Below are 26,496 nucleotides of genomic sequence, written 5' to 3'. Positions count from 1 at the left end.
GTGGCGAGTAGCATGCTGCAGAATGGAGTCGAGAACACTCAAGTCAAAGGCAGAGTCTCAATTGAGGAGATCTTCAAAGTGTTCCTTCCAGCGGGCCCTGACTGCCTCGATGTCCTTGATGAGTGTTTCCCCGTTCTTGGCCAGGAGTCGGGTGGGGCCTTGGGAGTTTGGTCTGTATGTGGCCTTGACTGCGGTGAAGAATCCTTGCACATCATGGTTGTCGGCCAGCTGCTGTATCTCCTGTGCTTTCTCCATCCACCACCCATTCTTTAGATCCCGGGTTTTTTGTTGGACCTTAGCCTTTAGCCGTCTGTAATGCTGCTTTGCTGCTCCCGAGTTGGGTTGCTGTTTAAGGCTCTGCGCTTGCAATCTATTAGTTCTTGAATCTCCTGATCATTCTCATCAAACCAGGCTTGGTGTTTCCTGGTTGAGTGACCGAGCGTCTCTTTGCAGACACTGGTTATGGAGGCCTGGAGGGCAGACCAAGCGCTGTGGACATTCTGCATCTCAGGGTCATCAAGGCACGTCAGGTTAGCTGTGAGGCGCTGACTGTAAAGGGCTCTTCTTAAGTGCCCCGGCATTGACTATTTTGCAACATTGCTTCTGCTGCCTCCTTTGCTTTGGGGCTATGTTGATGTCAATGATGGATCGGATTAGGCGGTGGTCCGTCCAGCAGTCATCAGCTACTGTCATGGCACGGGTGATGCGCACATCCTTGCGATCCCTGGCTCGGACAATGATATAGTCGAGCAGGTGCCAGTGTTTGGAGCGAGGGTGTTGCCACGATGCCTTGTATTTGTCCCTCTGGGGAAAAAGGTGTGATTGATGACAAGTTCATGCTCTAGACATTTTATCAGGAGTAGGGTACCGCTGGAGTTGGCTTTCCCTACCCCCTCTCTGCCAATCACGCCTCCCCAGAGGTCTGTGTCATTGCCGATCATGGCGTTGAAGTCGCTGAGGAGGATCAGTTTGTCGCCCGCGGGGTCGTCGAGCTACAGTATGCGGGCAACGCCTGCGCCTGTGCACACACAAAGTGGCTGAACTCCAGGACATAGTCGACGTATTTACCGAGGTGTATGGAAGCATGGGCCTTATGCTAAACATTAGTAAGACAAAGGTCCTCCATCAGCCTGTCCTCGCCGCACAGCACTGCCCTCCAGACATCAAGATCCATGGCGTGGCCCTGGACAACGTGGACCACTTTCCCTATCTCGGGAGCCTCTTATCAACAAGAGCAGGTATTGATGACGAGATCCAACACCGCCTCCAGTGCGCCAGTGCAGCTTTCGGCCGCCTGAGGAAAAGAGTGTTTGAAGACCAGTCCCTCAAAATGATCACCAAGCTCATGGTCTACAGGACCGTAGTAATACCCGCCCTCCTGTATGGCTCAGAGACGTGGGCCATGTACAGTAGACACCTCACATCACTGGAGAAATATCACCAGCGATGTTTCCTCAAGATCCTGCAAATCCCCTGGGAGGACAGATGCACAAACATTAGCGTCCTCGTCCAGGCCAACATCCCCAGCATTGAAGCACTGACCACAATTGATCAGCTCCGCTGGGCAGGCCACATAGATCGTATGCCAGACACGAGACTCCTAAAGCAAGCGCTCTACTCGGAACTCGTCCACGGCAAACGAGCCAAAGGCGGGCAGAGGAAACGTTACAAGGATATCCTCAAAGCCTCCTTGATAAAGTGTGACATCCCCACTGACACCTGGGATTCCCTGGCCATAGACCACCCTAAGTGGAGGAAGTGCATTTGGGAGGGCACTGAGCTCCTCGAGTATTGTCGCCGAGAGCATGCAGAAGTCAAGCGCAGGCAGCGGAAGCGTGCAGCAAACCAGGTTCCCTGCCTGCCCTTTCCCTCAATGACTATCTGTCCCACCTGTGACAGAGACTGTGGTTCTCGTATTGGACTGTATGGCCACTTAAAAACTCATGCTAAGAGTGGAAGCCAGTCTTCCTCGATTCTGAGGGACTGCCTATGATGATGATGATGATGGAGGCATATCAGCAACAATAAGAAGCAGATGGAAAGCAGCAAAGATCATCATCATCATCTTAGGCAGATTCTCAAAACAAGGATGACTTGCTTCCATGCCAAAAAAGGATGAGTTCACAGGTGTTTCAATGAAGGACCTAATATTCCAGATCCCGAACTACATATTGAAGGGTGGAAGATGCCTGTGAGTGGAATTTTAATGTGTGGTGGCCGGTGCACACCAGCCACCACATGGGCTTGACCGAGCTAGGTCTTGGTCCAGTGGCGAGGGTTATCCAAGATGACTGGAGACCTGCTCTGCTGCACGGGCCTAGTGCGCACACATATCGCAGTGTGGGCTGGCCCGTGCTGCCCCTGGGCCCCTGGCCCCGAACTCACGCCTCTCCTGGGCCCCATCACATCCCTCGACAGTCTCTCACCAATCCTGCCCACGCTCCAATCACCACCATCTTGTCAGTCATGTGACACCACAATAATCGAGGTGTTGACTCATCATGGCAATCATTGACTCTGCAACAGACCCAGGCACGAGGCGAGGAAAGCCCCAGTGGTGGAGAGCTCTGGGAACCATAAGTCTCCTATCTCTCCGAAGCACACTACATTCACCATGTGACCAGAGGCTGAACCATCCCTAGTGAAGGGCGGCTGTTTGGGGAAAATTTAGGAATTAAAATGACTTAATTTACAAGAGGAGGAATCCAAAAATAAATGTGAGGTTATCCACTTTGGGGGCAAAAACGCGAAGACAGATTATCTGAATGGTGGCAGATTAGGAAAAGGGGAGGTGCAACGAGACCTGGGTGTCATGGTTCATCAGTCACTGAAAGTTGGCTTACAGGTACAACAGGCGGTGAAGAAGGCAAATGCTATGATGGCCTTCATAGCTAGGGGATTTGAGTATAGGAGCAGGGAGGTCTTACTGCAGTTGTACAGGGCCTAGGTGAGGCCTCACCTGGAATATTGTGTTCAGTTTTGGTCTCCTAATCTGGGGAAGGATGTTCTTGCTACTGAGGGAGTGCAGCGAAGGTTCACCAGACTGATTACCGGGATGGTTGGACTGACATATGAGGAGAGACTTGATCAACTGGGTCTTTATACATTGGAGTTTAGAAGGATGAGAGGGGATCTCATAGAAACATATAAGATTCTGACGGGACGGGACAGGTTAGATGCGGGTAGAATGTTCCCGATGTTGGGGAAATCCAGAACCAGGGGACACAGTGTTAGGATAAGGGGTAGGCCATTTAGGACTGAGATGAGGGGAAACTTCTTCATTCAGAGAGTTGTTAACCTGTGGAATTCCCTGCCGCAGAGAATTGTTGATGCCAGTCCATTGGATATATTCAAGAGGGAGTTAGATATGGCCCTTACGGCTGAGGAGATCAAGGAGTATGGAGAGAAAGCAGGAAAGGGGTACTGAGGGAATGATCAGCCATGATCTTATTGAATGGTGGTGCAGGCTCGAATGGCCGAATGGCCTACTCCTGCACCGATTTTCTATGTTTCTAAATAAATAAAAAGGTTTTTAGGGGACTTATTCAGTACAAGAGACAATTATGAAAGGACACCCAGTAGTGAGATGGTTAAAGCTCATTTGCTCTGCAAGATAAGCACAAACGAAGCAGTGGTCAGCATTCTCCCCAACCCTGAGGCCCAACATTGGTCCCACCCCCTCTCTCACACAGGGGCACTGAGGCCCAACATTGCCCCACCCCCTGTCTCACCCAGGGGCACTGAGACCAAACGATGTCCCGCCCTCGGCCGCCCTGGATTGAGATCAGTGAACCAAGCCGGGGCTGGAACCCGGAGCTTCTCCAGTGCGGGCGGCCCAGGCACTCGCTGCAGTTCAGGCGCAGCCGTTTCTGCCTCGGCCGGTGGACCGGACACGGCCCAGAATCATCGGCCTTTCGATACCCAACCCCTGAGGGCCGGCGCGGCGCTCCTTACCTGCACCCCTTTTATCTCAGAAGCGCTGCGGCCGGCAAGAAGGCCCAACTCAGTCCCCAGGCTCCACAAATAGATTGGTGGCCACAACCCAGCTCTGGGGGCCGCCATCAAATGGTCTGGTGGCAGAGAAATCTGGGAGACTGGGAAATTAATTTTGAGCAGAGCTCCATCCATTGAAAATAGCACACTGTTCAAGGTAAAGCATTGTATCTGGACATGTCTGAAGACACCCACATGTGGACTCAGGCCAAGACTTTCCTCTGCCACCATAACTTCATCACAAGAAATCCCGATTTTGTGTGTAGACGGAGGAAATTACTGGAATAAGAATCCTGAAGAACTATGCACATCCTGCAACAAGACTTGGGAACCACTTCCAAGAGAGGGACGGTTCTGATAGTGGTTGTGAAGGTCACACTGCTTTGATTTGTTATGTGGCAGACTCCTTCCAACTGCAGGAGATCTTTGTCATATCGCCCAAGTGTACACTTGAATCAGGCAGTTCCCAATTTTGTTTGCCAGTGAATTCATTTTGTAAAGGAGCCAACAGCAGGAAAGAACCCTCTGTTTTTTTTGACTTGTGGCAGGATTCTCCAGAGTGCAGGGAATTAATTGATGGCACTTAAGTGGCCATACGCACCTCTACTCTCATTCATAAACAGAAAGGGCAAGCACTCCATGAACATCTGTGACCGTGGGAACAGAATTGTGTACATAAATGCCCATTATTCTGGAAATTCCCATGATTCCATCATCTTATGGCAAACAACGGTGCCAACACTAACTGAAAGAACATGAACACTGCAGGGGTAGCTATTGGCGGTTAAACGATATGCACTGCAGCCCTGCTTCAGGATTCCACTGTGTAATTGAAGGACAAAAACTGAGAGGAGATACAATGCAGCATATAATTTAACTAGTATTTTATTCAAGTACACTATCTGCATCATCAAGCAACATTTCAGGTGCCTGGAAAGGTCAACAGTAACACGAGAGGTGCTAGCCAAAGTCTCCAAGGTTTGGACCCTGCTGTGTCCTGTACAATTTAACCTTGTAAAAGGGCATAGCCAATAACCAGGCAGGAGAAGAAAGGGAGAAAGCAGAGGAAGAAGAGGAAGGTGGGCATGAGGCAGAACACATACCTGTGTGAAGAACAGGTCAATCAGTCATTAGGCAAGATCTAACAGCCTAAAGGGGTGAAATTCAACAAGGCCCAAAAATGGGCGCATACATATTTTGCATTGCGGTGCCCACACCCATTCAGAAAGCCCAGGCATCATGTCAATTTGGTGTGGCCTGCTAATTTAAATGATTGTACTGCACAACCTAGCAACTAACGAGTTGCTGACAGGTTGTGCGCACAGCAGGAGGCCCAAGTGTGCTTCAATGGAGCAAGACTGCCTTTACTTAAAGCTAGCCTGTTCCCTTTCAAGGCAGTCTCTAGCCCTTAAAGCTGAATTACCTTCTGCAAAAAAAACCCTTCAGAACTAGGTAGTCTGCAGCTCTTAAAGCTGAACTTCCTTCTGCAAATAAATAATGCCAGAAGTGTTTCAGCCTTAACATAAATGGCTCAACAGATCCAGGTTAGGGCACACAGGGTCTGGGATGCAGCACTCGAGCTTTGGGCAGGGGGGCAATACGGGAAGAGGGGCCCTCTACCACAGGGGGTCAGGAATCTCTCCAGAAAGAAGGATGCGGGATCAGATCACTGAGGCGCCTCCAGGACCTGGCTCCACGGCCCAAAGAAGTTTCATGACCTCAGATGAGTGGTCAAGGTCAGTGAATGCATTTTCAAAAGTCATCTCTCCCCTCTGCGAGCAGCTTGTCTCCTTTGCTGCCTCTGCTCGATCTCCATGTGAGGTTGCAGTCCAAGGGGGACTGCAACTAGAGCCCCCAGGGCTGGGAGGAAGTGTTGTTGTCCATGGCCTTCCTTTAAAATCCAAAGCTTTGCAAGCGTGCAGCAACACTCCCTGCACACTTTAACAACTTCTTAATTGTATTGCAGTATTTTTTCATGAAAATGTGTGAGGTGTGTCTTCTACTTCCTAAACATTTGCTCCTTCATAGTGTTCCCTCAGTGGGAGGAGAACGTGAGGTGGTTAGCTATTGGGTGTCAGTGGCTGCCTCTAGTGCTGCAGGTGGCCCAGTCCCTCCTTGTGCTTTTTTTCCCCAAAAATATACTTTATTCATATAAAATTTTCACAATACATTGGAAAATAGCTCAGTATCTTGTGGTTAGCAATTCCATACAATTCGTTTGGATGCTGACAGCAGTTCCATACAATGCACTAGCGTGCATTTCATTTCAAGGTACAGTTTAATACAATCCGTAAGTAATGTTACATGTAGTACTGTGCAAATAAGGGTATTACATGGAGCAGATGAGAACAGGTTTACATTAGATTCCAGGATACATTTCAATACCGATCACGAATCACGTTACATGTAGCCCTATGCAGATGAAAGCAGTACACGGAATGGATGAGAATATATTTACATTTCTTTACAAGTTACTAAACAGTGCAGAGACTTTCATTATACATGGCACAACACAGGTGTTTTTCAGTATATGGTGCTCTAAGCATACAAGCAGATTAACAAGTACAGCCTGAGGGGGGTCTGATTCCATCCCCTGGGTCTACCGTGGTGGAAGGGCCTTAAACTGTGGCTCTTCCCCATCGTGACTTTGTTGCGACTGCACCAATCCTTAGTGCGTCCCTCAGCACGTACTCCTGGACCTTGGATTGTGCCAGTCTGCAACACTTGGCCATGGATATCTCCTTGCTCTGGAAGACCAGCAAGTTTCAGGAAGACCAAAGTGAGTCTTTCACCGAGTTGATGGCTCTCCAGCAGCAGATGATGTCTGTCTCGGTGTGCGTCCCTGGGAACAGTCCATAGAGCACAGAGTCCTGTGTTACAGAACTGCTTGGGATGAACCTCAACAGCAATCACTGCATCTCCTTCCAGACCTGCCTTGCAAAAGGGCAGTCCCAAAGGAGATGGATGTCAGTCTCATCTGCACCACAGCCAACTCGGGGCAGAGTGCCATGTCTCTGAAACCCCGGCTGTGCCTCCTTATGCTGAGTCAGTAGATTGCCCTGCAAATACCTGCATCACAGGGATTGATCAATAGCTGCCTGCATGCTTGGGAACATATTTGTACCCATTTGAGTAAAGTGGCTAGGAGGAACAGATGTGGTTTCACCCTGAGACAGCTCCTGATCCATCTATGCCAATGCTTGCCATTACACTGCATGCCATCTGGAGTGTACTGACCAATATGTCGAGGAACCAACTAGAGAGCTGGCCATCCTAGACTGGGTGATGTGTAATGAGAAGGGATTAATTAGCAATCTTATTGTGCGAGGCCCCTTGGGGAAGAGTGACCATAATATATTAGAATTCTTTATTAATATGGAGAGTGACATAGTTAATTCAGAAACTAGGGTCCTGAACTTAAGGAAAGTTAACTTCGACGGTATGAGGCGTGAATTGGCTAGAATAGATTGGCAAATGATACTTAAAGGGTTGACGGTGGAAAGGCAATGGCAAACATTTATAGATCACATGGATGAACTTCAACAATTGTCCCTGTCTGGAGTAAAAATAAAACAGGGAAGGTGGCTCAATCGTGGCTAACAAGGGAAATTAAGGATAGTGTTAGATCCAAGGAAAAGGCATATAAATTGGCCAGAAAAAGCAGCAAACCTGAGGATCGAGAGAAATTTAGAATTACCAGAGGAGAACAAAGGGTTTAATTAGGAAGGGGAAAATAGAGTACGAGAGGAAGCTTGCCGGGAACATAAAAACTGACTGCAAAAGCTTCTTTAGATATGTGAAGAGAAAAAGATTAGTGAAGACAAACGTAGGTCCCTTGCAGTCGGACTCAGGTGAATTTATAATGGGGATCAAAGAAATGGCAAACCAATTGAACAAATACTTTGGTTCTGTCTTCACGAAGGAAGACACAAATAACCTTCCGATGTACTAGGGGACCGAGGGTCTAGTGAGAAGGAGGAACTGAAGGATATCCTTATTAGGCGGGAAATTGTGTTGGGGAAATTGATGGGATTGAAGACTGATAAATCCTTGAGGCCTGATTGTCTGCATCCCAGAGTACTTAAGGAAGTGGCCTGAGAAATAGTGGATGCATTGGTGATCATTTTCCAGCAGTCTATCGACTCTGGATCAGTTCCTATGGACTGGAGGGTAGCTAATGTAACACCACTTTTTAAAAAAGGAGGGAGAGGGAAAACAGGTAATTATAGACCGGTTAGCCTGACATCAGTAGTGGGGAAAATGTTGGAATCAATTATTAAAGATGAAATAGCAGCATTTGGAAAGCAGTGACAGGATCGGTCCAAGTCAGCATGGATTTATGAAAGGGAAATCATGCTTGACAAATCTTCTAGAATTTTTTGAGGATGTAACTAGTAGAGGGGACAAGGGAGAATCAGTGGCTGTGGTGTATTTGGACTTTCAAAAGGCTTTTGACAAGGTCCCACACAAGAGATTATTGTGCAAAATTAAAGCACATGATATTGGGGGTAATGTATTGACATGGATAGAGAACTCGTTGGCAGACAGGAAGCAGAGAGTAGGGATAAATGGGTCCTTCACAGAATGGCAGGCAGTGACTAGTGGGGTGCCGCAGGGCTCAGTGCTGGGACCCCAGCTCTTTACAATATACATTAATGATTTGGATGAAGGAATTGAGTGTAAAATCTCCAAGTTTGCAGATGACACTAAACTGGGTGGCGGTGTGAGCTGTGAGGAGGACGCTAAGAGGCTGCAGGGTGATTTGGACAGGTTAGGTGAGTGGGCAAATGCATGGCAGATGCAGTATAATGTGGATAAATGTGAGGTTATCCACTTTGATGGCAAAAACACGAAGGCAGAATATTATCTGAATGGCGGCAAAGGGGAGGTGCAACGAGACCTGGGTGTGATGGTTCATCAGTCATTGAAAGTTGGCATGCAGGTACAGCAGGCGGCGAAGAAGACAAATGGTATGTTGGCCTTCATAGCTAGGGGATTTAAGTATAGGAGCAGGGAGGTCTTACTGCCATTGTACAGAGCCTTGGTGAGGCCTCACCTGGAATATTATGTTCAGTTTTGGTCTCCTAATCTGAGGAAGGACGTTCTTGCTATTGAGAGAGTGCAGCGAAGGTTCACCAGACTGATTCCCGGGATGGCTGGACTGACATATGAGGAGAGACTGGATCAACTGGGTCTTTATACACTGGAGTTTAGAAGGATGAGAGGGGATATCATAGAAATGTATAAGATTCTGAGGGGACTGGGCAGGTTAGATGCGGGAAGAATGTTCCTGATGTTGGGGAAGTCCCGAACCAGGGGTAGGCCATTTAGGACTGAAATGAGGAGAAACTTCTTCATTCAGAGAGTTGTTAACCTGTGGAATTCCCTGCCGCAAAGAATTGTTGATGCCAGTTCATTGGATATATTCAAGAGGGAGTTAGATATGGCCCTTACGGCTAACGGGATCAAGAGGTATGGAGAGAAAGCAGGAAAGGGTACTGAGGGAATGATCATCCATGATCTTATTGAATGGTGGTGCAGACCCAAAGGGCCGAATGGCCTACTCCTGCACCTATTTTCTATGTTTCTACGTTTCTATCAGCACCGAGTGCTGTACAATAAAGTTTCTGATGCTCTTCATTATGGCTGTCTCAATCTGGTTACTCAACATGGTGAAACCAGACAAGGCAGGTAGATTGAAGCTCAAGGTTTATGAGCCTCATAAGAATCTTGGTTAATGGGAGCTTCACCGTAGAGTGGCCTCTTTTTACCATGGTGGTCAGCAAGTTAGTTATGGGCAATGCATAGATGCAGGTTGTTGATGCTTCCATTTACACTCCAAACTTTACAGACTGCATAGTATACACTAAAAGGAGTCCACAGGTGCTGATGTTGAACTAACAAACTACATTTGTTGGCAAACACTCCAGTTTGAATCCCTGAAGGAGTTCGAGCTGCTTCTCTGGACAACAGGTTGCGTCTCCTGCAGTTCTGTCCGTTTGAGGCAATTGCCCGCAGGAAGCCTCCAACCGGAATTTCAGCCCCAACATCTGGATTTCTAGTCCAGCACCATAAACACTAGGCTACCATACAACTTCCCTCATCTTCACAACTTTACATAGTTCAGAAAAGTTCTTCCTCAGTTGCTCCTAGTTGAGACACAGATAATACATCATTCACCTCCATGTATGCTAGTCTGGCATTGCTTTTTATTATACCATGGCCCTGTAATAAAAAAGCAATGCCAGAAAAGGACCACCATTCTCTGCAGGACTTCAGAAACCTCTCTCATTATTTTAGTAGTACTCATCCTTTTCAGCCTCCAGATGTTGGGGCTGAAATTCCGGTTGGAGGCTTCCTGCGGGCAATTGCCTCCGACCTTGAACATTTTTACGAATTTACCTGGTGGTCGGGAAGGAGCCTGCGATTCCGCTGCGTCGGCCTTCTCTTCCTGCACTGCGAAGCACGCTCACGTCCTCCTGGTTCCCACGCAGAAGGTGCAGTCACGTGTGACTGCTCAGCCAATCAGGTACAGTATTCCACAGCTTTCTCATTAATAGCAATGAGAACTCCGTATCTATGAGTTCTCATTGCTATCAATGAGAAAAAAAATCCAAAGACACGAAACACGTAATAAAAAATAAAAAAACACACCTCACATAATTAAAATGTATTGAAATTAAAGTTGATTTAATTTTATTATATATTTGTATGTTTTTAAACTCTTACGCCTGTAAAAGTAGGCTGTGCGCAAGAATTTTGAGAACATTTGCTGGGCAAGATATAGGTAAATACTGCAATCTTGCCCTTGCAAATGTCCTCGTACCTGATATGCGTTGGATCTGTCAAGCTCCAGCCAGTTTCCAGCGCATGTGCATTGTGCGCTGAAAACCTGCTTTTGCGATGCCTTCTCGGGTCTGTAGACACTCCGTACGGACCCGGAGAGGCCGGAATTTCCAGGTCATTTTCTCTTCAGTTACAGGACAGCTTTAAGGTCGATCAGTGTCCCTTTAAGAGCTGATGGCATCTAATATTATGCCCACTAAGCAGGTGGTCACTGTGATAAAATAAATTGTAGTGGTAATTTCTAGCAACAGAAAATGATCTCAATGGCACTCTTTGTTGTGGTGAACAATTCTGCTGAAATACTGGTCTGGAAATCACATAGGTGAGCAACATATTGAAGTCTTTACAGTACACACAGCAGCTCACAATTGCAACCCAGATACAAGTAAAATGTGCATTTATATAGGATATTGCTCAAAAAACTTTATATGCTATCAAAAACTATAAAATGTAGTGACTGTCATGTCGGGAAATATAGCAGCCATTTTGTATATAACAAAATCCTACATACAGCAATGACGTGAATGACCAGTTAATCTGTTTTCGATGGCAATGCTTGAAGGAGGAATAATATATTATGATATGATTTGCTTTATTATTAATGCAGTGTGTAAACATTCCACAGGCTTATTTCTACATGTTTGTGTGTTAACAGATGGAGTGGGGGTGGTGGGGGGGGGGGGGGGGGGGTGGGGGGAATGAACATTGGGAGACTATTGAACTGTAAGGCCACTACAGCAGAGCTCAATCCCATTATCACCCAACGTCCATACATGCACACTTTGTAATATGGGACCAGTTGGTAGCAATGAGAAATAGGACTCCCTTTACTTTTGTCAATTGCATCTCTAGATAAGACCAGCTAAATCAGCATAGACCAGGGATTGAACTTGGGACCTCCCTGGTCTGTTATATTTCAAATTTCACTGGGGGAAGGAACCTGCATTTCCAAACTGTCCTTAAAATAAAAGTTAAACTTGATCTCATTAAGATATATTCCTTGCAAAGTCTAAAGTCCTGGGGCTTTGGAGATTTTGGATTTTGGGATGTTAATCGCGGCAGAGCGTTAAAGTTAACACCTGAAAATAGTTTGCGCCTTTGATTGCGAGCTTCGGCAAAAATGTAAGTTGGAAGAGCATTGGCGTTAAGTCAGGTGTTGCATAACTGACTTTGCGCGTCCGAGCCGAAACTTGTTGGCGTTAAAGGAGGCGGCCATTTTGCGCAAGCGCAGTGATTTTTTTTTGCCCCCGGTCGCAAACGCTAATGCAGGGCGTGGCAGCTTCCTGTGTGCATGCGCATATAAACCGCCTCACTTCAGCCACTTCTGCAGAGATGGAGGAGCAGGAGGGAAGGCAGTACTCCAGGCACTTCACCCATGAGGCGAGTGAGGCCTTCATGAATGCAATTGAGAGGAGGTGGTCCTCACTACATCTTGTTGGGGAAGTAGACTGTTCCTACCTGTTTTTAAGGGACATAGCGCAGGAGGTGTCATAAAAAGTTCAATGACCTTACTAGATTCGTCAGGGTGAGTAACATTTGCATTTATGTATGCCTCCATTACTTCTAACATGAATCTCACACACTGTGAAGTTTTTAATGCATATGGTACCTCTCAACACTCTGTGGGTGGCTTTCACAATGCAAAAGAAAGATGAAGGCTTTCTCCTGGACCCTTTGGCTTCTAATGAGCCATGCACATAAACTGGTCTGGAAATTTACATCCTTCCTCACAATACACTCCCACTGCTGCTATGCCTTTCAGAAAGATCACCTACAGCCCTATGTTACATCCCTCTAACCTCCGAACAATTCCTCACGAAGCACATGCAACATCCAAACAGATTGAACGGAAACCACTAGAACATTCACACAGTATAACCTATTATACAATGGTAGGCATATGTGCCACAGCAGCAGAGAAATCCTTTCTGAACCTTTCCTATTTTTCTCTTTGCAGTCAAAGCACTCCCACAACAGGAGGGAGCAGCTGCGCACAGACAGAGGGCCGCTCCAATTATTGTCACTGACTGATGTCGAGGAACGGGTGTCAGTCCTCATTGGTGTACCAGCTCGGACAGTTGCCGGGAACGATACCGAGTCCCCTTCAGGTAGTGAGGGTATGTAAATGGATAGAGTGACTGAAGAGACAGCATTAAGATGTATAATGAAGTGGCGGTGGGCCTTCAAATGAACATGTGCAATGCCACCTTCCTCATGTCACCCTACCCCCTCCCCTGTTGCTAATCACACATCTGTTGTTTTCTACATGCAGATGACCAGCCACAAGCGCAGCATCCTTCAAGGGAGCCATCTACATCTGGCCATGGGGGAGACGATGAGGGAAGGGAGTGTTCTAACTGAGCCTCAGAGCCCACCAGTTGCCCCATCTGGCCTCACTACATTTGGGGACAATGCAAATATCCTGGGGTTTGAGGAGTTGGAGGTTCCTGGCCCCAGTCACATCCAGCAATGCAGTGAGAGGGGAATCTTGCAGGCCAGCTCTCCGGAGGGTGAGTCGGCAAAGTCGGTCTGCTCAATGACAGGCAGACATGGAACTGGACTTGGTGGAAATGTCCAGGGAAACCACAGGAATGCACTGTGAGCTTATGGATGCATTGGGATGGATCCTAGAGAAAATTGACATTCTTACTGCAACTGATGCGGAGGCAGCACCACAGGTTGTCAGTGTGACTTGGGAGTCCAGCGAGGTCATCATTACCTACACACAGAGGCTGGTGGCCTCGAGCAGCGACAGTGGCATTCCAGAGTGTGCCTTAGTCACGTCGCAGATTGGGCACATTGCAGGCATAAGCTTTGCTTCAGCTTGGTCAAGTGATGAAGTTGATGTCTGCTACCATACTCTCTGCATTCCCCACTGTTCAATGGGGAAGGGACAGTGCCGAAGCAGTCCAGCAAGTTGTGGAGACACATTGTGCTCCGGATGCTTAGGCCCAGTCCAGGAAATGGAAGGTGCTATCCTTCCTCAGGATGACAGCATTCTGGCTCTCACCAATGACACGCCAACCAGGCACCATACACAGTTGACACCCCAGCCGCCAGTGACTGCTTCCGCCAATGATGAGGCGCAGCAGTCCGCAGCTGGGCCTTCCAAGCCAAGAGCTGGTCCAGTGCATCCTCAGATGCCATCTGCATGGTCTGACCCCCCATCACAGCAGCCATCGAGCAGCCTTGTTGTACGCACTGGGGCCTCATTGAGGAGGAGCAGCAGGCATGGGAGGGGGTTGAATGGAAGGGGGAGGGAAAGTGTGGATAAGAGCCATTAAGGCCTGGCACAAGTTGGTGCTCATGGATGTATGTAGCATTGTAAAAATAGTACATGGTTGTGTGATAACAATTGACTCATATTGAATTGCCTTGCTGAAGGAAGCAGTTTAGTGTTTATTTACATTTTGTTCACTACAGGAAGCAGTTTTAGTGTTTATTTACATTTTGTTCACTGCAGGAAGCAGTTTAGTGTTTATTTACATTTTGTTCACTGCAGGAAGTAGTTTTGTGTTATTTACATTTACTTTAACCATTGTATAGTTTGGTTTTTTTTGGTGGGGGAACATTGTTAATTATTGATGTGTATAAAAATGTTTGTTTGACCTTTGCCATTGGTGTCTTGTGTCTCATTGCAGAATTAAGTGTAGATTAGCCAGCATGGTGGCATTGAATAGTGAATCAACACTACAACCCCACCTTCCCCATTCAAGCAAACTGGTCAATGATAAGGCTCTTTGCTGTGGCCACATCTCCACGCTGCCTCCCCTGTGGTCGTAGTCTCACTGGTATAGGTTCCTCTTCTTCCTCGTCCTGAGGCGGTCCTGCAATCTCCACTGGCAATGCCTGGCCCCTCATGATGGCTAAGTTGTGTAGCATGCAGCACACGGCAATGAATTCGGAGATCTGTTGTGGGGAGTATTGAAGGCTGCCTCCAGAGCGGTCAAGGCATCGGATGCCAATTGTCTGTTCGACGATGTTGCGGTGGCTGCATGGCTCTCATTATAGCTCTACTTGGCTTGTGATGGGATTCCGGAGGGGAGTCGTGAGCCAGGTGGCCAGGCCGTATCCTTTGTCCCCGATCAGCCAGCTCTGGTCTTGTCTTTGTCACTGAAACATTCGTGAGACACTGCTCTCATGCAAGATGAAAGCATCATGTGTGCTCCCTGGATAACAGGCATTCAGTGTGAGAATGCGGCGAGTGTGGTCGCAGACCAGCTGTACGTTTAGGGAGTGGTATCGTGTAATGGGGTTTGCAAGGCGACATGCGTGCAGTCAATGGCACCTTGAACCTTGGGGAAGCCTGCGAATCGTCCAAACCCTAGAGCCCTCTCATTCTGGCTATCCCTGCTCATTAGTAACTTTATGAAATCCATTCTGCATGCGTACAGTGCCCTTGTAACCTGGTGAATGCAGCAATGTGCAGCGTGCTGAGAGGTGCTGCATATGTCCCCTGTTGCTGACTGGAAGGAGCCGGAGGCATAGAAAGCCATCACCACAATCACCTTTACCTCAACGGGCAGCACAGTCCTGTTGGAACTGGCATATCTCTTCGGAAGTGCAGTCTTCTATTGCACTGCACCTCAGAGATGTGGAAGTATGAGCGATGTTCCCTGTAAACCCATGGGGGATGGGGGGTTAAGGCCTCCTCCCCTTACATCTGCGACCTCTTTAAATCCATGGCCGAACATGGCCAAGAACCCTTCTTCCAGCTGGAAGCCGCCTGGACAATAGCAACCAGCATAATACGCCAGTGAACTAGTATTGCCCTCACTGAAATCTCTCACTGACCTTGTAAGCTAAGTGTCAGCCCACATAAAAGTGCCTCACGCAGCGTTCTGCGTGCAACCGTAGTAGTCACTAACAACTGCGATATAGGATCCTTCAGCCTCCCTTTAAATATGCCGACAGTAGTGCTTGCTTCACCCTGGGACCGCCTGTTTTTTTCAGGCGTTTCCTGGGGCGGTTGTTAAATGAGGCTTTAGGGCCGAAAGTTCCATCTGGGGTGCTAGAGCAGCCTTACACAACGATTGACGTCATAATCACACTGAAAACTAAGGCAGGGCGATAAGTTTTTGTGCCAGCACAAACCAATAGTCCAATCTTCCGGCCGGGCGCTAAATCCTGGATGCCCGGAATCACGCCCAGAAATAGCATTTATGGTCCCACTGGGGCGCTAAACGAGGTGCAAAATAGCCGAAAATCCAGCCCCTGGTATTTGTTGTCTGCTTAGCAAGGGCTCAAACCCACACATCCCAGTTGTTTAATGACTATCCCACTTGAGGGGTGAGAGAAATAATCAAAGTTATTTTGATGTTGAGTTGGCTCCAAGATGATATTCCTGAGAATGGAAGATTGGAACTGTTGTGTATCTGTAAAGCATGCACTCCGTGTTCCGCCACCAGGGAGCTCATCCCCTGAAGTCCCAACATCCCTTGGGCGCACTGTATAAAAGCCGGCCCCTTAGGCCTGTTCCTCACTCTGGAGTGTCTTATTAAAGACTGAAGTCACTGTTACTTTAACCTCCCTGTGTGAAGCCTCATCTGTGTTAGGAACACAACAGCTGGCTACGAGAATACGAATCCAACGCAAAGATGCAGCAAACTGTGGGCATCCTGGAGAAGTTATCGGAGGGTGAGGACTGGGAAGCCGACGTCGAATGGCTAGACCAGTACTTTGTAGTCAACGAGCTGGACGGAGAAGGAAGCGCTGCAAAAAGGAGAGCGGTCCTTCTCAGTCTGCGGGGCACCAACCTACAGCCTCATGAAGAATCTTCTGGCTCTGGTGAAACCCACAGATAAGTCATATGAGGAGCTGTGTACACTGGTGCGGGAGCATCTTAATCCGAGGGAGAGCGTGCTGATGGCGAGGCATCGGTTCTACACGTGCCAGTGATCTGAAGGTCAGGAAGTGGCGAGCTACGTCGCCGAGCTAAGGCAACTTGCAGGACAATGTGAGTTTGATGGCGACCTGGAGCAAATGCCCAGAGACTTTCTTGGACTGGGCATTGGCCATGAGACCATCCTACGAAAACTTTTGACTGTAGAGACACCGACCCTCAGCAAGGCCATTGCGATAGCACAGGCGTTTATGTCCACCAGTGATAATACCAAACAAATCTCTCAGCACACAAGTGCTAGCAATGTTCATAAATTAACTGGAACTGTGTTTGCAAGCAGAAATGTACAGGGCAGAACCCACGAGTCTGCAACTGCCAGCAGGCCTCAAGTGACCCAGATGACTCAGAGTTCCCAACAAAGGATGAATGCAAGGCAATTCACACCTTGTTCACACCTATTCATGCCGCTTCATAAGGTATGTTTGCAAGAGCTGTGGAACAATGGGACACCTCCAACGAGATTGCAAACGAGCTGCAAGCTCTGCAAAATCTGCTAACCACCACGTGGCAGAGGAAGATCGGTCCATGGTGGATCAAAGTAATTTCGAGCATTAGAGAGAGGAGGCAGATGCTGAAGTACACAGGGTGCACACATTTTCGACGAAATGTCCACCTATAATGCTAAACGTAAAATTGAATGGCTTACCCGTAGCCATGGAACTGAATACTGGCGCTAGCCAATCCATCATAAGTAAAAAGATGTTTGAGACTGTGGTGCAACAAGGCATTCAGACCAGACCTGAGCCCCATCCACACGAAACTGAGAACGTACACCAAAGAGCTCATCACTGTCCTGGGCAGCGCCATGGTCAAGGTCACCTACGAGGGCACGGTGCATGAACTGCCACTCTGGATTGTCCTGGGCGATGGCCCCACACTGCTTGGAAGGAGCTGGCTGGGATGACATCCGAGCGCTATCACATGTCGATGAGGCCTCATGTATCCAGATTCTTAACAAATTTCCTTCCCTTTTTGAGCCAGGCATTGGAAACTTTTCTGGGGCGAAGAGAGAGAGTGGAAATTGAGCTGGACAGGCTGCAATGCAAGGGCATCATCTCCCCAGTGGAATTTAGCGAGTGGGCCAGCCCGATTGTTCCAGTACTCAAAAGTGATGGCACGGTCAGGATTTGCGGCGATTATAAAGTAACTATTAATCGTTTCTCGCTACAGGACCAATACCCGCTACCGAAGGCAGACGACCTATTTGCGACGCTGGCAGGAGGCAAGACGTTCACCAAGCTCGACCTGACTTCAGCCTACATGACGCAGGAGCTGGAGAAGTCTTCGAAGGGCCTCACCTGCATCAACACACACAAGGGATTGTTCATCTACAACAGATGTCCGTTTGGAATTCGGTCGGCTGTAGCGATCTTCCAGAGAAACATAGAGAGCCTACTCAAGTTGGTATCACACATGGTGGTCTTTCAGGACGACATATTGGTCATGGGTCGGGACACCGCCGAGCACCTACGAAACCTGGAGGTGATCCTCCAGCGACTGGATCGCGTAGTGCTGCGGCTGAAGAGGTCGAAATGCGTCTTCATGGCAATAGAAGTGGAGTTTTTGGGGAAAAAGATCGCGGCGGATGGCATTCATCCCACAGACACCAAGTCAGAGGCTATCAGCAATGCGCCCAGGCCACAGAACGTCACAGAGCTGCGGTTGTTCCTGGGTCTCAACTATTTTGGTAAATTCCTATCGGGGTTAAGCACCCTTTTAGAGCCCTACATGTGTTATTGCACAAAGGTGAGAACTGGGTATGGGGAAAAAACCCAAGTAATTGCTTTTGAGAAAGCCAGAAACATTTTATGCTCCAACAAGCTGCTTGTATTGTATAACCCATGTAAAGGCTTGTGCTAGCATGTGACGCGTTGTCGTACGGAGTCGAGTGTGTATTACAACAAGCTAACGTTGCGGGAAAGTTGCAACCTGTCGCCTATGCTTCCAGGAGCTCATCTAAGGCTGAGAGGGCCTACAATATGATTGAGAAAGAGGCATTAGCATGTGTGTTCGGGGTAAAGAAAATGCATCAGTACCTGTTTGGCCTCAAATTTGAGCTGGAAACCAATCACATGCCTCTCACATCCCTGTTCACTGAAAACAAGAGGATAAATACTAATGCCTCAGCCCGCATACAAAGGTGGGCACTCGCGCTATCAGCGTATAACTTATACCATCCGCCACAGGCCAGGCACCGAGAACTGTGCGGATTCTCTCAGTTGGCTACCATTGTCCACCACGGGGGTAGAAATGGTGCAGCCTGCAAATTTGTTGATGGTGGCACAGCCCGCAGACTTGTTGATGGTCATGGAAGCGTTTGAAAATGATAAATCACCTGTCAGGGCCCGCCAGATTAGGATTTGGACCAGCCAAGATCCTCTGCTGTCCCAAGTAAAAAAACTGTGTCCTGCATGGGAGCTGGGAAACCCTGTTGAAATGCAAGAGCCAATCAAGCCGTTCCAGCAGCGAAAGGACGAGCTGTCCATTCAGGCAGACTGCCTGTTGTGGGGTAACCGCGCGTAGTGCTACCAAAAAAGGGCAGGGAGACGTTCATCTTGGATCTCCACAGCACACATCCGGGTATAGTAATGATGAAAGCGATAGCCAGATCCCACGTGTGGTGGCCCGGTATCGACTCTGACTTAGAGTCCTGTGTATGGCAATGCAGCGTATGTGCTCAGTTCAGCAACGTGCCCAGAGAGACACCAATAAGTTTGTGGTCCTGGCCCTCCAGACCATGGTCAAAGATCCATGTCGACTATGCTGGCCCTTTTCTCGGTAAAATGTTCCTGGTGGTGGTGGATGCTTTTTCAAAATGGATTGAATGTGAAATAATGTCGGGAAGCATTGCCACCGACACCATTGAAAGCCTGAGGGCCATGTTTGCCACCCACGACCTGCCTGACATACTGGTCAGTGACAACGGGCCATGTTTCACCAGTGCCGAATTTAAAGAATTCATGACCCGCAATGGGATCAAACATGTCACCTCGGCCCCGTTTAAACCAGCCTCCAATGGGCAGGCAGAGCGGGCAGTACAAACCATCAAACAGAGCCTTAAACGAGTTACAGAAGGCTCACTCCAAACCCGCCTGTCCCGAGTATTGCTCAGCTACCGCACGAGACCCCACTTGCTCACAGGGGTGCCCCCGGCTGAGCTACTCATGAAAAGGACACTTAAAACCAGACTCTCGCTGGTTTGAGGGAAACAAAAAGGGGACAAAAGCAAAAGACAGAAAGGAGATGAGTAAAAGTGGAGGGCAGAGAAACCCAAGGCAAAAAACAAAAAGGGCCACTGAATATAAAGGGGTGGCAGGAGGGGTCAAAACTAAAAATCATGGTTTAAAAACTAGGATTAAAACACTCTACCTAAATGCATGCAGCATTCGAAATAAAGTAAATGAGTTGACGGCTCAAATCATTACAAATGGGTATGATTTGGTGGCCATTACAGAAACATGGTTGCAGGGTGGCCAAAACTGGGAATTAAACATACAGGGGTATCTGACGATTCGGAAAGATAGACAAGAAGGGAAAGGAGGTGGGGTAGCTCTGTCAATAAAGGATGATATCAGGGCAGTTGTGAGAGACGATATTGGCTCGAATGAACAAAATGTTGAATCATTATGGGTGGAGATTAGAGATAGTAAGGGGGAAAAGTCACTGGTGGGCGTAGTTTATAGGCCCCCAAATAATAACTTCACGGTGGGGCGGGCAATAATCAAGGGAATAATGGAGGCATGTGAAAAAGGAACGGCAGTTGTCATGGGGGATTTTAACCTACATATCGATTGGTCAACTCAAATCGCATGGAGTAGCCTGGAGGAGGAATTCATAGAATGCATACAGGATTGTTTCTTAGAACAGTATGTTACAGAACCTACAAGGGAGCAAGCTATCTTAGATCTGGTTCTGTGTAATGAGACAGGAAAAATAGACGATCTCCTCATAAAAGATCCTCTCGGAATGAGTGATCACAGTATGGTTGAATGTGTAATACAGATTGAGGGTGAGGAAATTGTGTCAGAAACGAGCATACTATGCTTAAACAAAGGGGACTACAGTGGGATGAGGGCAGAGTTGGCTAAGGTAGACTGGAAACACAGACTAAACGAAGGCACAATTGAGGAACAGTGGAGGACTTTTAAGGAGCTCTTTCATAGTGCGCAACAAAAATATATTCCAGTGAAAAAGAAGGGTGGTAAGAGAAGGGATAACCAGCCGTGGATAACCAAGGAAATAAAGGAGAATATCAAATTAAAGACCAATGCGTATAAGGTGGCCAAGGTTAGTGGAAACTCGAAGATTGGGAAAATTTTAAACAACAGCAAAGAATGACTAAAAATGCAATAAAGAAAGGAAAGATAGATTACGAAGGTAAACTTGCGCAAAACATAAAAACAGATAGTAAAAGCTTTTACAGATATATAAAACGGAAAAGAGTGACTAAAGTAAATGTTGGTCCCGTAGAAGATGAGAAGGGGGATTTAATAATGGGAAATGTGGAAATGGCTGAGACCTTAAACAATTATTTTGCCTCGGTCTTCACGGTGGAAGACACAAAAACCATGCCAAAAATTGCTGGTCACAGGAATGTGGAAAGGGAGGACCTTGAGACAATCACTATCACTCGGGGGGTAGTGCTGGACAGGCTAATGGGACTGAAGGTAGACAAGTCCCCTGGTCCTGATGAAATGCATCCCAGGGTATTAAAAGAGATGGCGGAAGTTATACCAGATGCATTGGTTATAATCTACCAAAATTCTCTGGACCTGGGTTGGTACCAGCGGATTGGAAAGCAGCTAATGTAATGCCTCTGTTTAAAAATGGGAGCAGACAAAAGGCAGGTAACTGTAGGCCGATTAGTTTAACATCTGTAGTGGGGAAAATGCTTGAAACTATCATTAAGGAAGAAATAGCGGGACATCTAGATAGGAATAGTGCAATCAAGCAGACGCAGCATGGATTCATGAAGGGGAAATCATGTTTAACTAATTTACTGGAATTCTTTGAGGATATAACGAGCATGGTGGATAGAGGTGTACCGATGGATGTGGTGTATTTAGATTTCCAAAAGGCATTCGATAAGGTGCCACACAAAAGGTTACTGCAGAAGATAGAGATACGCGGAGTCAGAGGAAATGTATTAGCATGGATAGAGAATTGGCTGGCGAACAGAAAGCAGAGAGTCGGGATAAATGGGTCCTTTTCGGGTTGGAAATCAGTGGTTAGTGGTGTGCCACAGGGATTGGTGCTGGGACCACAAATGTTTACAATATACATAGATGACCTGGAAGAGGGGACAGAGTGTAGTGTAACAAAATTTGCAGATGATACAAAGATTAGTGGGAAAGCGGGTTGTGTAGAGGACACAGAGAGGCTGCAAAGAGATTTGGATAGGTTAAACGAATGGGCTAAGGTTTGGCAGATGGAATACAATGTCAGAAAGTGTGAGGTTATCCACCTTGTGGAAAAAAAAACAGTAAAAGGGATTATTATTTGAATGGGGAGAAATTACAACATGCTGAGGTGCAGAGGGACCTGGGGGTCCTTGTGCATGAATCCCAAAAAGTTAGTTTGCAGGTGCAGCAGGTAATCAGGAAGGCGAATGGAATGTTGGCCTTCATTGCGAGAGGGATGGAGTACAAAAGCAGGGAGGTGCTGCTGCAACTGTATAGGGTATTGGTGAGGTCGCACCTGTAGTACTGCGTGCAGTTTTGGTCACCTTACTTAAGGAAGGATATACTGGCTTTGGAGTGGGTACAGAGACGATTCACAAGGCTGATTCCGGAGATGAGGGGATTACCTTATGATGATAGATTGAGTAGACTGGGTCTTTACTCGTTGGAGTTCAGAAGGATGAGGGGCAATCTTATAGAAACATTTAAAATAATTAAAGGGATAGACAAGATAGAGGCACAGAGGTTGTTTCCACTGGTTGGGGAGACTAGAACTAGCGGGCACAGCCTCAAAATACGGGGGAGCCAATTTAAAACTGAGTTGAGAAGGAATTTCTTCTCCCAGAGGGTTGTGAATCTGTGGAATTCTCTGCCCAAAGAAGCGGTTGAGGCTAGCTCATTGAATGTATTCAAGTCACAGATAGATAGATTTTTAACCAATAAGGGAATTAAGGGTTATGGGGAGCGGGCAGGTAAGTGGAGCTGAGTCCACGGCCAGATCAGGCATGATCTTGTTGAATGGCGGAGCAGGCTCGAGGGGCTAGATGGCCTACTCCTGTTCCTAATTCTTATGTTCTTATGTTCACCCCAACCTGCATGATCAGGTAGAGAGTAGGTGGCAGCAACAAAATGTAAACGACGGTCGCGCCACTGTGTCACGCGAAATTGATCTGAATGACCCTGTGTATGTGCTAAACTATGGACATTGTCCCAAGTGGATCGCGGGCACGGTGATAGCTAAAGAAGGGAATAGGGTATTTGTAGTCAAACTAGAAATGGACAAATTTGCAGAAAGCACCTGGATCAAACGAGGCTGCGGTTCACAGACTGCCCTGAACAACCCACAACAGACACCATCTTTTTCGAGCCCACAACACACACCCAAAAGATCAACGACACCACGCCGGACCAGCAAATCGAACCCATCACGCCCAAGAAGGCCAGGCTCACCTAGCAGCCCTCCAGGCCCAACAACACGCCAGCCCAACGAGGGCACAGCCAACACACCAGGACAGACATTTGTACTGAGGCGGTCCACCAGGGAAAGAAAGGCTCCTGACTGCCTCACCTTGTAGCTTTCACTTTGACTTTGGTGGGGGTAGTGATGTTGTGTATCTGTAAAGCATGCACTCCCTTGGGAGCACTGTATATAAGCCAGCTCCTAAGGCCTGTTCCTCACTATGGAGTTGTCTTATTAAAGACTGAGGTCACTGTTACTTTAACCTCCCTGTGTTAGGAACACAATAGGAACCATGTCAACTCTACATGAAATCTGATACCTGAGGTGGGATACTATTTATGAATGCATGATTAGACAGCCATCTTGGTACATTAAAGGGACCTAGAAGGCTTGACCTGTCACTGGGAATGAGATTCTTTCCAATCAGTTCCAGATGGCCTTGCAAGCCATCATCATCATCATCATAGGCAGGCCCTCGGAATCGAGGAAGACTTGCTTCCACTCATAAAATTAGTTCTTACGTGGCTGAACAGTCCAATATGTGAACCACAGTCTCTGTCACAGGTGGGACAGATAGTTGTTGAGGGAAGGGATGGGTGGGACTGGTTTGCTGCACGCTCCTTCCGCTACCTGCACTTGATTTCTGCATGCTCTCGGCATTGAATCTCGAGGTGCTCAGCGCCCTACCGGATGTGCTTCCTCCACTTAGTGTGGTCTTTGGCCAGGGACTCCCAGGTGTCAGTGGGAATGCAAGCCGATGCCTTAATGAAAAGGATGAATCTAGCTGGCAAGCTGCAAGATTTTAGCTGATAAATCTTTAATAGCATCTCTTGGGGTTTCCCTAAGCCGAGGTTGTTGTCAATCTGTGCCTCTTTAGGGCCTTAAGAGGGATATGTCCCTATGGTAGAAAGTGCCCACTCCATATTGAGCAGACAGAAACACTACTTATGTGGATTCCTCAGTAACTTTATTTTGAGAATATCAAGCACCTTGATGGGTTTCTGCGCATGCCAGACACTCTCCTAACCCAAGAAAAAGGCAAAGTCTAGTAAAACCATTATAAATATTTTCAGAACAAAATCACAGTAGGTGCAGATCACTAAATAGAAAACTCACCAACGAAACAGGATTCAAGACAGTTCTGGAAGAAGTTTGTGTAATTAGGTTACACCATGAATAGGCTAACTGTGTCAGCATTAATCCAATATTGTTAGTAATAGGATGTAATGAGATATAAGGAACACATTTATTAAAATACCACATAGGGCAAACAGAATTGCATTTGCTGTAAAAAAAAAGTTGTGTTGTTCCATCACAAAAAGTGATGATTTTGATCCCTGATCTATTGATATAGTACTGCAGTTTGCATACTGTAAAATTGCTGGTCAAACTCAAAACAGAACTGGAATACATTAGTGTGTTCTTGCACAATTTAAACCTGTTCTTTACTGTCCATTCCTTTTGATAATAGAAAACTAGTTAAAATATGGGCTAGAAATTGATCTTTTGGTTATAGCGATTTTTTGGGGGCATTTTTCACCAAAAATACCGCTAATCACATCGCCATTTTTTAAAGGCCTAAAATTGGCAAACAAATGTACCCAATGGTAAAAATCTGCGTCGCGCAAGGATTTGCGGCAGAGGATACGGTCCTCGCCAACTTTAGTCCAAGGCCGATTACCGCTAAAAGGGAGGAGGGGAAACATTAAAAAAAATTGCAAAAACTAAAAAAAAAAAATCACAAAACATTCACAAGACACTTATCTAGCGAATTGCTGAAAAAGAATTTAAAAATAAAAACTTTAACTTACCCCTTTTGCAGGTCTTCATACTTATCGCTGTTTGAGGTTTTTCTCGGGCGTTTTTTTCATCCAGAATATGGGTGTGCTAAACAGCCAATTTAAAGTGATAGCTCTTTTTTTCATTGCAATTTTTGCAATTCCTTGCATGCCGGCGGTCCGCTTTTCAGCGGTATTTCAAAACCGCCGATACAAGACTTTGGCCAATTTACCCGATCACCTTTTTCCGTCGAAAAAACGGCAGCAAGGCTGGCCAATTTCCAGCCCATTAGCTCTTATTTTCTTGATCAGCCATACTTTGCATAAGTTTTTCTCCATGACTTTCATTTTCCAATTATAATGAATGAATGTACTGATTGGAATAGAAGATTACATTTACATTTTTCAGAGCCATTAAAATGTGATATTTTTCAGCAGTTGCTTTTATAGCATTTTGAATTTACAAAACCTTTCTTGACTAATTATTTGAGCTTATCTACAATGACATTGAAGATTATATCCAAGGACGTAATACGAATTTTGTTGCTGGTATTAATTTGTTGTCAAATCCTTAAAACGAAAAAAAAAATCCATTTACCATTCAATAGTACATTTACAGATCCTTTTAGAAACTTATTAGTAAAAACAGAAGTGGTTACAAAATATTACATACATTTAAGAGTTTCATTTTTGGTGCTTCTTTTCAAAGATCAGTTACTTATTTCAATGGTATGCATCTTCTTAACAAAAGATTATCTACCTTGTGCTGTCTTCTTTCATTCTTTGATATGATGCATTCACTACGCTCCGCTGGAGATCAGACAGGCTAGGCTCAATGATGTAGCAAACCCTAGGCAATGCTTCCTATTGTTGGTTTCAATACACCAATGTCAGGTGATGCTGATCCACATGGCACCGGTGCTCCTACATCGTACTGAAGCTCTGCGCGCTGTCAGAGTTTGTTTTTATTGGCTAAAAAACCCCTAAAAAAATATTAAAGCCAGAGTGTATACTGTGTAGATTCACCACGATGATGCCAGTGATGAGAAACAATAGTTATGAAGAAAGACTTCAGACATGTCACTATTTTCACTGGAACAGACAAGGTTAAGGGGAGATTTGATTTTATTCATTCTCAATTTGTGGGCATCACTGGTAAGGCCGGCATTAATTGGCCATCCCTAGTTGCCCTTGATAAAATAATAGTGAGCCGCCTTCTTGAACTGCTGCAGTCCACATGGAGAAGATGCTCCTAGAATGCTGTTAGTTAAGGAGCTAGGTGCTGCAGGCCATTAAGTACAGAATTGCACCATGAAATAATAGTGGATTTGTGCGATC

The sequence above is a fragment of the Pristiophorus japonicus genome, chromosome 8 (genome assembly GCF_044704955.1).
Source record: "Pristiophorus japonicus isolate sPriJap1 chromosome 8, sPriJap1.hap1, whole genome shotgun sequence".
NCBI classification, from domain to species: Eukaryota; Metazoa; Chordata; class Chondrichthyes; family Pristiophoridae; genus Pristiophorus; species Pristiophorus japonicus.
The sequence above is the reverse complement of the archived record's forward strand: the minus strand, read 5'-3'. Positions refer to the sequence as shown.